This window comes from Wyeomyia smithii, chromosome 1 (genome assembly GCF_029784165.1).
Source record: "Wyeomyia smithii strain HCP4-BCI-WySm-NY-G18 chromosome 1, ASM2978416v1, whole genome shotgun sequence".
In the NCBI taxonomy this organism is placed as follows: Eukaryota; Metazoa; Arthropoda; class Insecta; order Diptera; family Culicidae; genus Wyeomyia; species Wyeomyia smithii.
Window position 1 is genome coordinate 13,561,121 of NC_073694.1, and position 18,741 is coordinate 13,579,861.

The following is an 18,741-nucleotide window of genomic DNA, read 5'->3' on the forward strand; positions in this document are numbered from 1 at the left end:
TGATAAACTGATTTTGTTGTCTTGCTTCCATCGCATGAAATATAATGAGGTGTTTTGACAGTTTACTTCCATGCAAAAAGCGGGAAGGGAGAACTCTGAAAGGATTGTAAAAAAATAACGTTTATGGATGCTTTTTTTTCACTTTCACTCAAGAGTGTCAACAAATATCAACTCTGGTTACGTATGTCTAAGTATGTGATAAAACTGTCAAAGTCAATTTCCATTGCCAACCCAATGTACACCAATCAGTTAGTAATGATTGTATACAATATATGTGAAACTTTCGAGACGGTCTTGTGGTATGGTAATTTATATTCAGTTCGAGGTGCAAACTTGTCTCGTCGTTCTTTTCATCCTCGCTAGGGATGGGCGAACGGCTCACGAGCCGTTCATATGAACCGGTTCTTAGGAAAGAGCGAAAGAACGAACGGCTCACGAAAAAGAACCACGGTTCTTTGGGCGGACCGGAACTGTTTGGTTCGCACGAACCCGAAATTTACCGAGACAACACGAACTGTCAACGCTCGTGAATCATTGTGAACCATGAGTCGGTTCAGAGCCGCTCTTGCAAAAGAGCCGTTTCACCCACCCCTAATCCTTGATATATTTCACAACGCATGCGTATTAGCCAAATTTCATACGGGTTTGTCTATTGATGTCGCGTTTACAAAGGCAAAAAATGGTTACTGCGTCAAAAATACTGGAGGGACTTAATTTGGCTGCGGATTGTTCTTTTTCAACTCGACGACAAGGTTATCCAGCTTCCCTGACCTACAGAAAACGTCAAAATGGGCTGCGTGCACTATCCGCCATTACCGTTCGTGGAAAGCTGGATATGCTGGAACCGCAGACAGACGTCCAAGCTGAGTTCCAAACTTGTGTAAAGATTTTTGTAGTAGCAATTCGTAACCAGATAGCGCTACCAGTGACGCCAGCCTCATACACCAGCGAAAAAAAATGTATTGTAGCGATAAGGTCACCAGGCGGCGCTAGTATACAAGTGATTTATCACGCAATTCTCTTTGAAAATTTACACGGAATTTTCGATCCATTTTGTTCTTGCTTGGACGTCTGTCTGTGCTGGAACCTTATGGGGGTGGTGACATACTCATGGAAAAAGTTGTCATTGACGTAGACAATTGTTTGAACCAACAAAAACATTTGAAATGCGTTTTTCTCGGTTTCATGTCTATTGAATTTTAGCCCATTCTTCAACTATGGTCATCCCGGTAAAAAATTGACACATTTTTCAGATCAGTGTCCGAATTCCGAGCACACACTTCTTCGGAGAAAAAAAAATTTCGTATCAATGAAGAAATTTTCTTCTCTTCAAAGAAAAGTGTTCTCGGAATTCGGCCGCAGATTACGTTAGCAACAATAAATGCAATCACTATTGTTTTCAATCCGTTTTGCACACATTTATTTTTCAGGCGGAAAAATACGATCTTGCCATCCAAAGGATCGATTCAGTAGAAGATCGCGCGCAAAAAAAAATCGATTCAAAAATCGATGAATCGACTCGAAAAGATCGATTTTGCAAAAATCGGATCGATCTTGCCCATTGCTACTTCCGTAATGCAGTTTGAAATGCTTCGACACCCATACTGCCCATAAAAGCATAAGAGTCCCATATAGAAATGCTCACAATTGAGAAAATTGCAATTGAAGTTCTAATCTTGAATTTGATGCAAATAACTATGATTTGACAAAAAGTATGTTTTATTCAACTGTATGTTATTGAGGTGCAACATTATATATTTCCATGAGTCCTAAGAACTTTCGCATGAATTCCAGGCTTGGAAATAAATTATGGGACTCGTTTACCTTTATTTTCTCTCTGTATATAAAAAATAAAAGCATATCAGTCTCCACGCATTCTAAGATGGCATTTATTATTATTCCTTGTTGAGTATGTCATGTGAACAGTTTATTCAATCCAAAATTTTTGAAATGGCCACATTAGATCATATGAATTGCAATATGATGGTTTGGTTTCAACAGATTGCAACATGGACCGGTGCATGTTACTTACCAAAAAGCAACTAGAGCTGATAGATGAAACCTCGTTCGACATAGAGTCTACGATCATCATCATCATCAAACAGTTCACGAGGAATCGATGCAGACCGTAAGGCCACACTACTGAATATTTTAATTCCACTCATTACAGATGCTTAGAAGGATATACCTAAGATGAGACTCGTATGCCTTTATTTTCAATATGGGATAGACAAGGTTTGGTATTTTTCCAGTATTTTTCAGGACAAACTTTCAAATTTTATTAAGGCATACGAAAATTTGAATAAAATTAGATACATTGAGAGTATAAACTAAAATTTGCCTAAAAGTCATATGGGACTCTTATGCTTTTATGGGTAGCATACCTTCTTCAATTTTTTTAGATAGCCCTAGATCTCGACGTTTCATGTGTTTCTAAGACCTTTGGCATCATCGTTTTTTTCCCTTGGTCTTAAAAGTGAAACTTTGATCGCTTTAAGGCACAACTCTGTCGCTAGATTGATTCTATTAAACAAAATTGTACTTAATTCTAACCTACTGAAAACACGTAGAGAAACTCTTTTTTTTCCTTTTTTCTCCCTGTCTTTTTCTAGTTTTTCAATTTCTTGGCACTTATAGTTGCCAACAAAGTGAAGCCTTATCGTCACTCTTTCTTGTTGTTTATCATTTTCCATGGGAAAAAAGGTGTCTAGTCTCAGCACTTTGTTACGTCGAAGAAAATATACTATTTCAGACTATGCAACGAACCCTCTGTCAGTGGAACTGGAATTTTGTGATTATACCTAGTTCTGGAAAGAGCATTGGTTAAAAATTTTAATTTCGAATGTTGTTCTGCTAAAAATATACAATTAGTTCGAAAAAGGTTACATTACATCAAAACTATCGTTGTATGAAAGTACTTAATGTGCATCTTCTTGTATCAAGAAGTTTTTAATCGTTTTCTGGAAAAAAGTATTGTTTAAAATAGGGTAGGGAACATATTCTAAGCAGCTTTAGGAACCGCCTGAGTATTGAGACGAAATACTCGAAATGTGTTGGGTGAAATTCAAACAGAAGTACATCAATCTGTTCTCCATCTTTCTCCTCTATCAGAACTTGTTTCCAAATTGTAAAACTAAGTTAGCAAACTTTAATAATAATCAATTAAAGTTACCAATCGAGGGACACTATTCCAATCATCCCGAACCTATTTTAAGCAGTTTGCATCTGTTTTGCAAGCATTTTTTTCAGCACCCGAAGTGGCTCCTGAATGGCTGCAATATAGGTCGATTTGTTTCGAATGGTGATTGTTTATGGATTTTTTTGTGATTAACGGTATTTCCTATATGCGTAAGACAGCTAGACAATCAAAGTTTTCGTTTCCAATATTGAAATTGTCAATATTGATCAAAATTCAGGAGTTTAAGGCCTGCTTTCTTCGACTGATTAAAATGGGCGCTACTGCTTAAGCCGTTCCCTACCCTACTACAAGCTGTGCATGTTTTCTGTATTTTTGGAAAAAAATAAAACTATCATCTAAATCAGTGATTTTCCAGAGCATTGCATGGCCATCAATTATTTTAACTATTACCTATTACACTTTTTTTTTCTTCACGCCTATTACACTATTTGATGTGTTAAAATTTTGATTTCGAATCTTGTACCACTAACTTCTCTATTAAGCTAGCAGCACAGATCATGTTTCGAAGGAATGACGGAGCATAAAATTCGACGATATGGCATTACGGGCTACGGTAATCTAAGAGCTTCATAGAGCTAAATCAGGGGAAAAACGTCGCACTTTTTAGGCTCAATAATATAGGCTAAAGAACAAAAAAAAAAATAAATCCTTGGAACACCTATCCTGTGAATACCGAGAAATACTTGGTCATTTTTTTATTTGATAGGAGGGGAACATGCTGTCAATACCAAGTAGCAAACTATTCTATAGTTTCTTGGAAACTACGAAAATATGATCAGATCACCTTGAGGTTGCAAAACTCATTGTCAGAAAAAGGTTCTTTTATCGTTTCATCTACAACTTTGTGTTGTTTAGTGGCTAACCGGCACTAGTAGCAACACAAAACCAAGGTATACAAAGCGTGACACTTGCCACTACTGTTTGTTGACCCATTTTCGGATACCTACCTTTGGTCGGCACAAAACTACAGAAATCGAAACCGCCACTAAACACGGCACCACCGTTCGATGCATGGATTGATGATCCTAAGTTTTAGTCCACAACCCGGTCGGTCGTGGTAAGAGCCTCCCGGTAGTTGTGTTACCGCAATAACACAGGCACCGACGACGGCGGTGGTTACTTGTGCTGTGCCGACATTAGAATTACAAATTGGCTTACAATCGATGTGGCTGATGGAGGAAGAAAAATAAACGTATGAAACACTTCGACGGTACAACATAGACCTAGGTGAGGCATTTCCTCCTCAACTGACCTGGCTGTAATTATAACGGAAATTTTATTTCATCTGTTTTTTTCTCGTTCAGTAATATTAAACATAGAGACAGTCTGTGTTCATCATTTATTCCATAAAAACCGAAGAAAAACCTTAATACCCCTTTAATTGTACGTAATGAACCGGAACTGTGGCCCCCGAGGAGCTCTCCATTAGAGGAGCCACTTGTGAAAGCATGTAACGTAGAAAGGACGCATGCGCAGTGCTGCCATCTGCCACCGAGAACTGGGGTACAGTTGGTTGTTTTGCGATGCATAGTTTTTCTATGCGGCACTATCAACTATTTTCGTACATACTCACCTATGGAGAAAATTGAAAATTTTGTGTTGTGTTCCGTCTGCGTACAGTGTTGCTGTCGACTGTCGAGTTGTTGACAGTTTGTATCAAACTTCAGCAACTTTTTTGAAGTTTCATATCAACCATGTTCCATGAGAGAGGAGATAAGAGAGTGGCAGTAGTAACAGCAGCAGCAGGAGAGGAGAGAACTTATTTTCGCAATGTCAAAACTGGCAGTGATTCATCCTTATTATGGAACGGTGAATGGAAGTTATGTTTTTTGGAAGTTTTGCTCGATTCGTTTGAAATGGTGCAAATTCTAGGTATTTTTTATTCGGATGTTGATTAAACAGAGTGCTCAAAGTTTGGTGGCTGTTTAGGTGTTCGGAAGAGCAACAAGGAAGTAAGTGGAAGCTGTAAATTGCGTTCCCCGGTTGCATACTTTTAAGGCGTAGCTGGTTGTTTGTGTAAGCAAATCGATTGCATTTTTATTGTATTTATTGTGCTTCGCAAGTAAGTGATGGACGTAATCGTTGTGAAAAATATCTCTTAAGTTTATAAGAAAGTAAGTCTTTTATAATGTGTCAATAAACAAATTAACATACGCTGCAGCATTTCGGCATCGTGTATGTTAATGCAAGGCGATTAACATTTGCGGCTTTCTCCTCGAAATCGCAAAATGATAATCGAACCGGAAAAATGTCCAAATAAAAAAAACCCTCAATGCATGCACAGCAATGGCTGTCCTCTTGTGGTGTTCAAATTCCAGTGGCTTGAAATGCCGGCAACAACGTCAACGGCGGCGCCAAGTAGGATTCGTCTCCCCCGTGGTGGTGCCGGTCACGAACGAACATGCGACCAATCGAACGTAGGATGCACTACTGTTGGCATCATCGACGGAGGTTGGCTTTCGCAGAGGCACACACCAAATTTGGGCCCTGGTGCTGCGTGCTGTTGTTTGGAATCGAGAAGTCGGTCGGTCTGAGTTGAATGATGAATCGACTTGCTCTCAGAAATGGCAGAGGGGGTCGGTCAGGCTTGATTTTTCGTCGATGATGGCGTGGGACAACGAATCAATGAATGGCCGCCGAGGTTGATTAGGGTGTCACTAGAGTCGTGGTAGGGTAAATGTTGATTGTTCAATCAATTAAAAAGAAGATCTTGCAAAACACGCATATGATGATCATCCATTGTTTCTCTAACGGTGTTGAATTGCTTACACATTTCGTGCCAGTTTTGTTTTGTTCAAACGCTCGAATTTGGAATTTTCATTTTCGTTTATAGGCCGATAAATTGAAAAAATACTACTTTATAGGCCGTCTTTTGAAAAAATACTACTGAGATCCTCCCTTACTTTCCTTACAGAAAAGACGATATAGTCTTATTCTTGATCTGTAGAAACTGATTGGCATCAAAAGCGAATACTTCTTGGAGCATTTCAAACAGTTAATCTGAATTCCAGATTTGAAAAAAAAATTAATGTAAGATTTTAGACACAATAAATGACTAGAAAACATGTAAGACTCGAGAATAAAACCCGATTCTGACGTTTTGAAGGTAAACTTATAACTAGATTTGCTCGAACAAAAGGTATTATTCATCCCGAGTACCCGACAATATATAATTCTAGAACTGATTGTCCTCTACCGATTAATGATGAGACATCGAACTCCTGGCTCGCGATGCTCGAGATAAGTGTCACCAGTGACAGCAACCTGCCTATCTAATGCTCCCATCTACCAGTCACTAACGATCGGTCCTAGAAGGCTGTTGTCATCATAAGAGATTAACTGTACTCAGCATGTGACTCTCAAAACAAATCTTTACTTTACTCTAAATCAAATTTAAAGAAACCATTGATTCCATACTTATTCTTCTAGTATTTTAGTGTCTGCGCTGCTTGAAGATATATTTTGAAAAACGTATTGAATAAAAAAAAAAAGTATCACTTTTTGATGGGTTTCGCTTACTTTAAATGAAATATCACAACGTAACCTCTTGACGTGAAATCATTTCTCGACTGAGTTCACCGTATTTTGGTTTATTGCCAAGATGTACGTGGACTTTTAATGCAGACTAGAGAGGACAACAATGCCAAATGAAGTAAGCAATCATCAAGCAACAAACATTCAACGATTTTCGGGTTCTGCTCAGAAAATGGCAAACAACTTCAGACAAAACTGATCAGAATTACCAAATATCGTTCCAGACGTCATTTTGAAACCCAAGAGGGCGACTTCTGGTGTTTGAATGACAGTCCCAAATGGTTGATTATCTCCCAATGTACGAATTAGTAGAATTCAGATGATGGCCAGAGGCTGGACATCAACTCCAGACGTATTTTTTTAATTCAAGGAATCGGCCCCGGTTTCTATCTATCTCACAAAAAACTCAGTTATGCGATGATGAGTATTTTCAGAACCAACCGGGATGATACCCAGAGGCCGCAAACCATTCCCAAATACCATTTTAAAATCCAGAATGGGGATTTTCGGTTCCTCGAATACAGCCTAGAATAGCCAAATACTGTTCCCAAACGTGGGAAATTCACGGCAGACGCCATTTAGAAATCCAAGATGCCGACTTCCGGTTACTGAAAAACAGCCCAAAATGGTTGAACACCTTTTAATGTCGGTATTTTCTCTCTGTGCGTTTGAGCAAAATTGATGTTGTGTTTGGAGAGATAGATTGAATCATATGATGTGAAATGTGACGTAATATTTGTGAAGAAATGATTCCTATTTTTTTTTCCTAATTCCAACCAACGCCCGGGACGTTCAACTGGTTCCAAATAAATTTAAAGTTCAGATAAGAAAAATATTCAAGAGCAGCAGAATTTTAGAAATTATTAATTTCAATGAACCTTGAAAAGTGTAGATAAGTAAATGAATGAACCGTTTCAGAAAGCCCCTAAAAATCGGGGAAAATGATCCAAAATTAAAGTTGTCAAATCATACCAAAGACAGGTGAATAGGCCTAAGATTGAAAAAAAAATTGAACCACTTTCCCCTATGAACATCTTACATTCAATAAAACTTGGGATGTACTGCCAAAATGTACGTGGACTCAAAATATGGAACAATAATAAAGGTTCGATCAATGCTCCTGGGGGCCAATTCATGATCTCAAATTTAACCAAACCTTAACACGCTTCAAAGCGAGGAAAGACAAAATGTAACAGAAATGAACGAAATCCCTTCTGAATAGTTACTAGAAAAGTTAAGATAGTTGCCAAAAATGTAGAGAAAAAGCGATTTTAATTTCAGCTTTGAGTTGCACAAATGCTTCTAAAGGTTCAAAGAAAATGTTTGCAAATTGCGTTTTTAATCGATTCAAAATGCTTTGTTTATATCGAAAAAAAACTCAGTTATTACATGTAGGTTTAAAGTCCAGAAGGAAAACAAAAATTGTTGATTGGAACTAAACAAAAAGTGTTGAAAAGTAAATGATTTCAAACCGTTTCTAAAAGTCTAAATATGAGTAAAAATCATTCAAATTCGAGTTTCTAAAATTGTAAAAAACCAACCGAAGACAGGTGAATGACCGCACATTTTATAGTTGCTCTGAGCTAGTTAAGTTACACAAAGAACCACCGTAGGATGGCTAATTTGGGATTAATTGACCATTTTCACTGTACAACGGTTCAGTAACATTAGCTTTGTTTGGTATCTATAACAGCACCGGCTACGTCCTTTCGGTCTGTTAGGGAAAAAAGAAAGGAAGTTTTACAGTTGTTTGTTGTTAGAGACCGAGTTTACCTCTGCATCTCTAACGACTGTTAAAGAAGGGAAGCGTACATTTGCCACAGTGACGGATTTTAATACTTTAACTCTTCCCTCTGCGCTTAACTCTACTGCTCTTCTTCAGAGATGCTCTTTTACTGCAATCGATTGGAAAATTTTTTACACCGAAAATTGTAACTCGATCATTTGTATTATTCAAATTGTGTCAAGTCTCGTTGAAACACTGATTCCTAGCACGGTCGACAGAATTATATATTTAGTTAACCGGGTCTTTAGGCTATATAGAATTCTGCTTCTGCTTAAACCAATCAGTTTACTATCGGGCCACTAGAACTTGGACATAAAACTTGTTCGCATTGCAAAGTGTTTGCTAATGTTTAGCTGGTAGCTTTAACCCATCGTCGCGGACATATCTCAGATGATAGAGCGCTCGCTGAGCATGTGAGATGTACATCGATGAAATCGTGACGATTTAGACTTGGTTAAAATAGGTAGATTAGGGTGCCAGCCAAAATGGTCATCTCGAATTTCAAAAAAAAAAACCTATACAAAAGGTTCACTTCCTTGAAAAAACACCCCGTGCAAAATTTCAGCTCAATCGGACTTGAAATGGGGTGGCGCAAAGCGATTGAAGTTTGGCCTTTTTGAAAAGTGAAAAATCACCCAAGGGGGGGGGGGGGCGACGTCGAGTCAATGCAATTTTTTTTTGGAAAAATTTTTTTTTTCAATTATTTTTTTTTTTCAAGGCCGAAGACTATGCCAATCAAACAAACCGTTTCGACTGTAGACATACTTTTAATTTCCATTAGAGCACTCTATGAGACATTAGGAATATTTTTTACAGTCAAAACGGTTTATTTGATTGGCATAGTGTATCTGGCAAAAATGTAAATAATATTTTCGTTCTTCCAAAAAAAATGTAAAAATTATAACTCTTTTTCTGATTTGTCCATGACCGGTTTCGTTGTTCAGGCAATCTTTCGTAGTTTTTGTAAAAAAAATCAGTTTTTTTAAAAGGCTGTTTTGGATAATTAATTTTCAACTTTCTTTCATTTTTATTTTTAAATAATTTGTTATTAGAGTGTATATATATTTTTTTTGAAAGACACTTCTACTATCTACAACTTTACCGCTAAAACGAACCGTGTTGGCTCTAAAAATATTTGTAATCATCAATACCTTTCCGAAATATCATTTTTCAATAGCATTTCAAAAATGAGTTGTGTTTCAAAAAATTAAACCAATAGCACAAAATGGCATCTTTTCCTATAAAAACGTCAATGCAAAGTTTCAGCCAATGGGCACTATCACGTTCTGATGACGTAAACTTGACAGAAAATGTATGGTCGAACTGTTAAAACGACGCAAATCCAAAAACAACGAGTCAATTATGTTGCGTATCTGATTGAAATCCCTATACTCTCATTATCACTGAATAACATCGATGCTGTCTATTGTCCGATTATATAAGCCAGAGCACTGTGTGTTCGATCAAGTGTTGGCAAAGGACATTATTGTGGTAAATCAAAGAATAAGTACAAGTGTCCTAGAGAGAAAATTTTTCAAACAAAATTAAAAAAAAAACATATTCCATCAGTGTCCAACGTTTCATGTACTTTTAAGACACTTGGAATCGGAAACATTTTTCAAATATTCAAATTCCATGTACCTCCCGTGTGTGATTTTGCAAATGACATGAAAGTATTCGACATTTTCCGCGAGACACAATCTTAATTTTGGTTGAGATAATTTTTTTTTGCACAGAGTAGTTTTTTTTTAGCATTTGGTAAATTTGTTTTGTAATATCTTGCCATTTTACATGGTATTTTTTCCAATTCAACATTGCCCCCCTCACGACAATGATATAACAAATATTATGTTTTCAGGAATTTTTCTATTTGTATTCAGTGAAAAGTGTTTTTTTTTTTCATTTTATATTCAATTTTACTTAATATTAAGAACCATCCTATGTCGAATAAATGAACCATCCTAATGAAACATAATGTATCCGATGCTAGTTATAGTGTATATCATTATACAGGCTATTTCGAGATCAATTTCATTAAATAAATGTTAAAACTCAGCCTTCCACAATTGAAAAAACGACTAAGTCCCAGAGAGTCGATTTTTGCAAAAAAAAAAAAATTCAGATGACACCAATTCTCGACGTTTCATGCGTTTTTAAGTCATTTGGCATCAAAAAAAAAATTCGAAAACCGAAATTCCACCGAAACCAAAGCAGGAATTGATTCCAAATTTAGCTAAAAGTAGTTTTATAGATAAACGGGACTTATGATGAAACTCAATCTAAGTTAAGCTGTGAGTTTAGTTGAAAGTACCTGAAAGAATGAAAAAAAAAATAGAAAAATGATTTCAATTGTCCTATAAAAACTTAAAAATATCTCTGCTAACAAGAGAAAACAAAAAAAATTCTGATTTATCCGTAATTCTCGGAATGTTCTCAACATGTCCTCAACATGTCTGAAAAAGCTTTTCGAAAAAAACGAAGAGGCCACAAATAAAAAGCTTTTAAATTTATTTCAAATATAGCTGTTTTTTTTAAGCCAATGTAGGGTGTGGGACTAGTTCGTCAGGGGTTTTCTTCGTCATAATTTTTGCTTCATTCTAATGAGAAATATATGACGAAGAAAACCCCTGCCGAAGTAGTCCCACACTCTATTTTTTGGCAGATTTCCATTTTTTTGAAAAAAAGTGCCCACGTGAACATCATTATTACTCCCTCCCTCCCTTACATGGATAAGCGTGGACATTTGCGTACCCCCTACCCCCCATAAATTGTTCACGTGGAATGTGGACGGCCCCTAGGTATTTATACCTTGCGATACGTTCATGCAACACTTAATTCAATGATGACTTCTGGAGTAATATACTGGTACTACATTACACTACGCTACCCCAGCACGCGTAAACGTAAATTTTTGGTTCTAACAACGGTACCGTGATCAATTCTTTTGATAAATATACCACACCTTTACCCCTTTTGGAAGAATGGTTTAACCATTCTTTCATGGGTTGAAATTGGTATAAAGAAATGTGTTGAAATCCTCCCATTATATCCCTTGTACTTGAGAACTTTATTTTCTAATTGGTCTATTAATGAATCAATACCAAATCGTTATGGCGGTTCTAATATAGTTTTATGAATATTTTCTGAAGGAACACTTTCTTTAATACATCAATAGCTTGTGTCGTAGATTTTATTTTGCGAATGTGTTTGCAGTTTACAAAATCGAAATCAAATTCCGGTCATAGTAGCAGTGGTTGCTGAATATTTTTTCAATTTATTTGTAAGTGCTGTCCTCATACAAATGTCAACATGGTTTACCAATTACATTTTACGCAATCCTACCCTCGACGGACACGGTCTTGAGAAAATCGTCGTTTCAATTTCCGTTCGCTATCCATGGACGTGAGGCGGAAAAATCAAAACACATGACACAAACTGAATTGATATGAATCCTTGAACTCGACCGAAGATCGCCCTGAATATCTGTTGTTTTCGAAGCAAAAGACCAGGCGCTTTTCACATTAAGTAGGACTCAGCGTATAATTCTAGAACTATTCATCTTCTACCAAGAATGGTCATGTTGCATTAGAGATTATCTTCCATATTTCTTAATGATTCATCAAACTCCCAGCCGCTCGACGTTCGAGATAAGTGTCAACCAGTGACAGCAACCTGCCCTGCCTATCTGATGTTCCGATCTGCCCTCGTTTTCGTCGCCGTCGAATCGTGTGAACCATAATATAATCCGCAAGAATGTTTTCGTCCGCCGTCGCCGCGCGTTTGCTTTCGTTTTCCTAACATAAACGACAGCCGAGGTATGGAAATGATGACGAACTGGAAGAGTTGCAAGCTGACGTAAGCACTTTGTACCTGGGGCTCTTCTTCTGGCCACCGGGCCTCAAACTGAAGTGAGCAGCAACGAACGAACGTAATAATCTCGTTACGACAAGGCTTAGCGTCTTACCGGACTCTGCCTACCTGCTTCGGGGGTGAAGTGTCAGTGGGCTATAAAACCTTGTGTCACCTCTCTCTCTCTCTCTCATAGATATCTGTTTCATCCATCGGAAGTGCATACTGGTGCTGCAACTACGCTGTCGGAAAGTAATGCAATGTGCACAGAATGCAATTCTGCTCGGATCCGAAACCATCGTCGCCGCCATCGCCGCTGTCGCCTTTATCGGAAATAGCAATTTAATGGCTGTGTGTGTCGCGTCATTGTGGAGTCTAGAGTGCCACTCGGATGGCAAGTCTTCCATGTTGGGCAATGGATCGCGATCTTGAAAATTAAAACTGACTGACTGTTGCAATGCAACGTTTGCCGTTTTTTCCATTGTGTCTTTTCAATGAGATGCGATGTTGAGGGTAAGACCTTAACTAAGTGGGAGATGTCAGGGCTAGCTTGCGTTTAGATTCAGTTTGTTACTGTTTGAAACGATTGTCACTTTTGAGGGGGGCGTAGAGTCACTCGAGAGAAAACTTAGAAATGACATAAACAAATTACAATTTTTAAGTTGAATTTCCACATAAAATGAATATTTTTTCTTGACTTCATGAATAATTTTTCGTTGGTTTCTACGGAACATCAAACAAAGTTCTGAAACAAAAAAATAGAAATTTTGCCTCAAAGGGTGAAACTTGTTCCTTGTTTGCCATGGCGTTTCGCACGTGTCTATCCTTCCAGCCCCTTTTGAAAAGAAAAAACATTCGAATTGATTGGCCACGAAAGCTGGCATCGTTTCGGAATGAAGTTTGTTCCTCTTCTGTCTGCAATATTGCATGTTCTTTTTTTTTTTTAAATTTTCTACCGGCTTTATTCTAGCGCAAAACTAAAAAATGAAGCGGAAAAAGTTACGAGCTATACATTTTTATGGTTAGAGCTGCAAACTTATCTGATGGCACAAGTCTGGTGAAAGTGTTTTCCTCTGATGCATGTGGCTTCCACCTTACTTGTCACTTAGCACCTTAGCACAGATGTTCGGATTTAAACTATTAATAAACGAATGTTAAAAAAAACAGAACAGCCGACAGCATGCGGGCCGGCAAACAACGGCGATTGCTAGGAGGACTGTAGATTTATGCAGTCATAATTTTAATGGTCCTCTAAAATAGAAAGAAATTCGATGGCATCAACCGGGTAACAACAAGAAATAAATTCTCATAATATTCTCTTCACTTGTCAAAAGATACTTCGTATCATAGTATTTGTAGGTATAATCATGTTTCATACAAAATTAAATACATTTGTTTCTGTCAATACCGCCAATAAACTCTATGGCGCGTGCAATGTAAAATGAAACCTTTCACTTTTTTTTGTTTCATAAATGTGGACAATAGCCACTCTTTTTCTGCACGTGAGGTGCTTTCAGCTCATAATATCCCAGGTGTGAAGGTGAAATTTGAACAAGCAAAAAATCAACCCTTCCTATCTGCAAGTTAAAACCGTTAGCGTTAGCATTCACCCTTCAAAAGTCTGCATGTGTATTGATTTATCGCCGTCATTTCACAGTGGAGGAATTCTTCACACCGGGTGTTTGCTGCATTTTGAGAATAGAATTGCAACGTCAAGGTCACTACTGCCACGGGAAATTATGCCAATTTTCTAATTAACAACGCTCCGTTCTTTCCGGCTCTGTTTGCTCTGTTTGTTTTGACGAAACGCAGAAAAATGTTGCGCAATGGCTAATTAACAATGATGAGGCTGTGTGCATTTAGACGGCGCAAATGATCAAAATCAATCGAATTAGAAGCCATGGCTGCTGTTTCTCATTATTGGGCATTATGGATTTACCACTGCCGTGGAAAACAATCACCGAAATTGCGTGGATTTGTTTCGTTTAAGGTCTCAAAACATTTTTGCTGAGGAAACAACAGCCAATAAAGTTAAAGTTTTCATCGCATAATACGTTTCTGATTATTCAGTTGCAATCGAACCCGTAAGCACAATTGCCAACATTTGGAGTGTATTTATTCATTTGTTGGATCATATAAACAGCAAATGAAAAGTGATCGGTTTCAGTCGCCTCATGATGAAAGCGAATCTTTTATTGCAGTGCACTCGCACACACACGTAGTCAGTGCATTGGCTCTCTTGTGAAGTTCAATTTGTGTACTTGAAATAAGCATGGAAAAGGGTAGCTTCAGCAATTTCATGCAAATTTGTGAATTGATTGATTGGGCTAAATTGAAATGCTTTCCGCCAACAACCCAACCTTGATTTTTAGTAACAATATCGGTAACATACGATTTGAGAGTCTCGAAGGTTTTCCACCTCAGAAAAACGTGTTAGAATCAGTGGTTTCAAATGACTCCCTTGAAGTACGTACAGAGAAGATTTCAGTCGTTTGGGATCAAGCTGACTTCATATAACCTCCATGATGGATCTGAGCTAGCAAAATTGCACAATAAAACGAAAAAGGCACCGGCTACAGCCTCATGGTCGCTTAAAAAAAAAGAGAAAAAAATGTTACAATCGTGGTTCCCAGAGACCGAGTTCACCTCTGCGTCTCTAACGACTGTTACGTAAAGGTTAGGTTACTTTATCACGGTGACGGCTATCTATTCTTCCACCCTTCCCTCATATGCTTTGTAGATTCTTTATTTCTCTTCTTTACCAAGCAACAGCAATTATAATTGTCTGGAGCGGTGAATTGCCATTCAACAGTGTGGGTGACGTTTTTGACGTAGAACTGCGTCTTTCTTTACCCTACAACAAGGGGGCTAAAAAATGATAATCTATCAACGGAAAGGAGATGAATTTTGTCCCTTTTTAAATACTTTTAAGTTGGTTTGTTTTCAACCGGTTTTCTTCATTCATTCAAATTGTTGTTGTATTATGCGAACTATTGTACTATTGAAAATTGTCAAGCCTTGTTGAAACGAAAATTTTTTCCCTTGATTGGTCGCTTGCTGGCTTTTCCTGAAAAGGTCGACAGAATAGTATATCTCGTTAGCCGCAGCGCAGCTGGTTGCGTCAGTATCATCTGGCTTTCCGAATTTTTTTCGGATTTAACAAATCATTTGCCGGTTGGTCATGTACCTTAGCAGTAGCGCAGTAGCAGCAAACGTTTCGATTTACCGGTTGAGGGCTTCGGCCCTTTTCCCCGCGATGAAGCTTTTCCTTATTTTGGTAACAACACTAGCAAGCTCTCTGTGCAAGATAATGGCAACCTAAATCTGCCGTGGCTGTCTAGTTTTCTAGTAATCCGGCTAAATCAGAACGGAACAGCTGTGTTGCTTGAGGAAAGGCAACAGACGTTTTGTTAGGTTCTACTGCACATAAATTTCTTAGTTGACGGAACCTTTTGCAAAGAAAATTTTGCTCTTCAAACCACAGAAACAGATGGCCAGCTACACGAGATACTTCTTTGCAAACTTCGACAGTCTGATGTGTTTGAAAAATTTTGCCACCTTTCCTCTTCCAGTTGCATCATCGTGTACTCTGCAATCAAACTTCTTCAACACCTTCACGTACATCTTTCGCGATCGTTATCTGGGCGACTCATTGTCATGATTTAGAGTCACCACCTTTTTGTAAGTTGACAGTCCGATTCGTCTTTTAGCCCGATTTACAGTCGACACTCCCAGCTTGCTTGCGACAGTTCGGACGGAAAGGTTGAGATTCCGCTTGAAATCGCTAGTTACATTTCGTCGTTTTTGCAGCCTTCAGATTTCGGTTTCTCTTCGATCCTGTCTTCCTGGCAGTCGACAAACGTTCTCCAAACATCTTTATTACGTTGGTGGTGGTTGATTTAGCCACATTCATGAATTTTGCCAAGTTGGCGTGCGAGTTGTTCGAATTTACGCGATGCGCGAACAAAATTTTGAGGTCTTGCTTCTCTTACTTCGACGCCATTTTCACAACTGAAGAGCAAATTTCGAAATTAAACATAAGGCATGATACTGTACACACATTTTTGAAATGAGGGATGTTAAATTTTTTCAAACCCAATAAAAATGAAACGGCAAATTGAGTTTCTTGATTTGAGCAAGCAATAGTGGACTTTTTGACTGATTGGTGGAACACTCTCAACAAGTTGGGCTGACCGTTCAGCAGGAAACTGCTCATCCGTTGCTTCGATATAAGCGTGTCGCAAATCAGAGTAGGTTTCGTGCGATCGCATAGTACCGCGATTACGCAATTTATAAGTTTCAAAAAATCACAGCTACCAAAGTGCGTTTTCCTTCTCAGGTTTGGTGATAGACAAACATTTAAACACCGGGAAGCTTAGGGTGATTCCGAGCGCGTCGCGGTGTTTGAAAGATAAGAATACTAATCGCTCGCCTTCGTAATGAGTTAACGTCGCGCACAACATCGTTTGATTCGGTCACTTACCACGATGACCAAACCCTACCTTTCCATCGCAGTCGTGGAGATGCAGAGGTAAACTCGGTCTCCGACAACAATGATTGTTTCACTTCCTTCCTTACAATATCCTTTCTTACCCTAACGATCGTAAGGACGTGGCCGGCGCCGTTATCGATCTACTCAAAGCGGCAGCCACTGAATTGTTGTGCATTGAAGATGTCAAACTAATCTCAAGTAGCCATATACGTGGTTCCTTGTGCAACTTCACTAGCTCAGATTGATCAGGAGCAACTACGAAATGTGCGGTCGTCAAGCTCAAGTTCAAGCTCAAGCTCATTGATGAAACACTCTCAACAATTTGTTTCCTTCTTCTGGAAATATATGGGCTTCGGGCCCGTTATCCACACTTAATATTAAAATACAATCACTTAACAGTCATAAAGTTGTCCTCTTGAATATAAACCTAGTCTAACAATGGATTTGTTAATATTGAGCGTAGTTCTACGTCAGTCATGCGGTCGTGTCTTGAATAAAACCTTTTTCTTTTTCTTTTGGAATGCAGTGTAAGGTAAGGTTCAAGGTAGGGAAAGGAAGGAAATCTGAGAATAAACCCATGATTTTCTACTAAGATTTGAACTCATGACCAATAGATTGTCGAAGCGGTCTCTGACACGAATTTTGACATTTCTTGCATTTTTTTTATTTCAATCACATATTTTTGAAGGGGGATGTTGTTTCTTGTTTATTTTTCGTCGGTCAGCTCCGCCACTGGGTTTCTGATATTTCTCATAATTTTTCATAAAGTTGATTAGAATTGGTTTGATCTCTAACAGCTTTATTTGTAACATTCAAAGTGGATTCGAGATTAAACTGGAATGGATCCTTATATAGTGTTTACCAATACTAACTCGCACAGGATGTCTGTTGCTGTTGCTCAAATGTTACAGTCCGTCGTAGCATTTCCTAGTAAAATGGTTTATTGTAAGTTCAGTAAACCAATGTATGTAATTATTTGTTTTATTTGTGGTAAAAGCAAGTTTATAGAATCCGTTTTATCTTTTGAAACGACTGGTATGCAGTTTCCTGATCATAAGGCAGTCTATTGAAAATATGTATCGACACGAAAGATTTAGGCAACCATCTACTGGAAAATCAACACAGGCCATATACATAATGGTTTTATGAATGAATGAGAATGAATTTAGTTTTGAATATGAAGCCTGTGCTACAACAGAATAACTTACCAAAATAGTTTCCACCATCGCGATCCATCGGTGGACGAATCAATTTGAATCTATAGTAAAGCAGTTTTAGTAAACAAAAGCATAGAAATTAATCTTGAAATAACAGAAACGAAGTCGGAGCTATACGAAACATCATTAGAAATTGTGAAGACTGAAATGAATTCTAAAAAAAGTATGATTTTTAAAAAAAAGTGAAAAACTGGAAAAAATTGAAGGGAAACTATGCGTAATTAGTATAACAAGTGATGATTAAATTAATATATATCCTCAACATAAAAAATCCAAAAACCGAATGTCTTTTGAAAAAAAAAAAAATGATAGTTTATTCGAACATGTCAGAAAAAAGTTAAGTGATCAGGACTTTTCAGTCTTGACTGGAGAAATTGATGGAGAAGATTGTTGTTGGCTGCACAAAGAAAAAGACGCTGGGGCCAGATGGCGTAAATAACGAATTTTATGCAGAACACTTCGATTTGCTAAAACTAAACAATGCATAATTGCAGGGTAATGTTAGATCTTCTTCATCCTTTGGTGAAAGACACATAACACTAGCACTGAAGTCGGGTTGTTCCAATAACATCTCGGATTTTCGACCTATAAGCCTGAACTGTGATTACAAGAATTTCATTCAGGTGGTTTAAGGATAAATCATAGAAGAGGGACAAACTGCTGC

General features: G+C 37.9%; 1 protein-coding gene across 3 annotated transcripts in view; it reads left to right on the plus strand.

The window, feature by feature from the left end:
* LOC129718245 (putative uncharacterized protein DDB_G0282133) overlaps nucleotides 1-18,741 on the plus strand; it is a 113,272-nt gene that overhangs the window by 13,559 nt on the left and 80,972 nt on the right. The window contains exon 1 of one of the 3 annotated variants that reach the window (XM_055668827.1): nucleotides 4,983-5,151. The exons of the other annotated variants lie outside the window; for them this stretch is intronic. The gene's annotated coding sequence lies outside the window, so the exon portion shown is untranslated. Of the gene's footprint in view, nucleotides 1-4,982; nucleotides 5,152-18,741 lie in introns of those variants that run through there. 3 annotated transcript variants of the gene reach the window in all.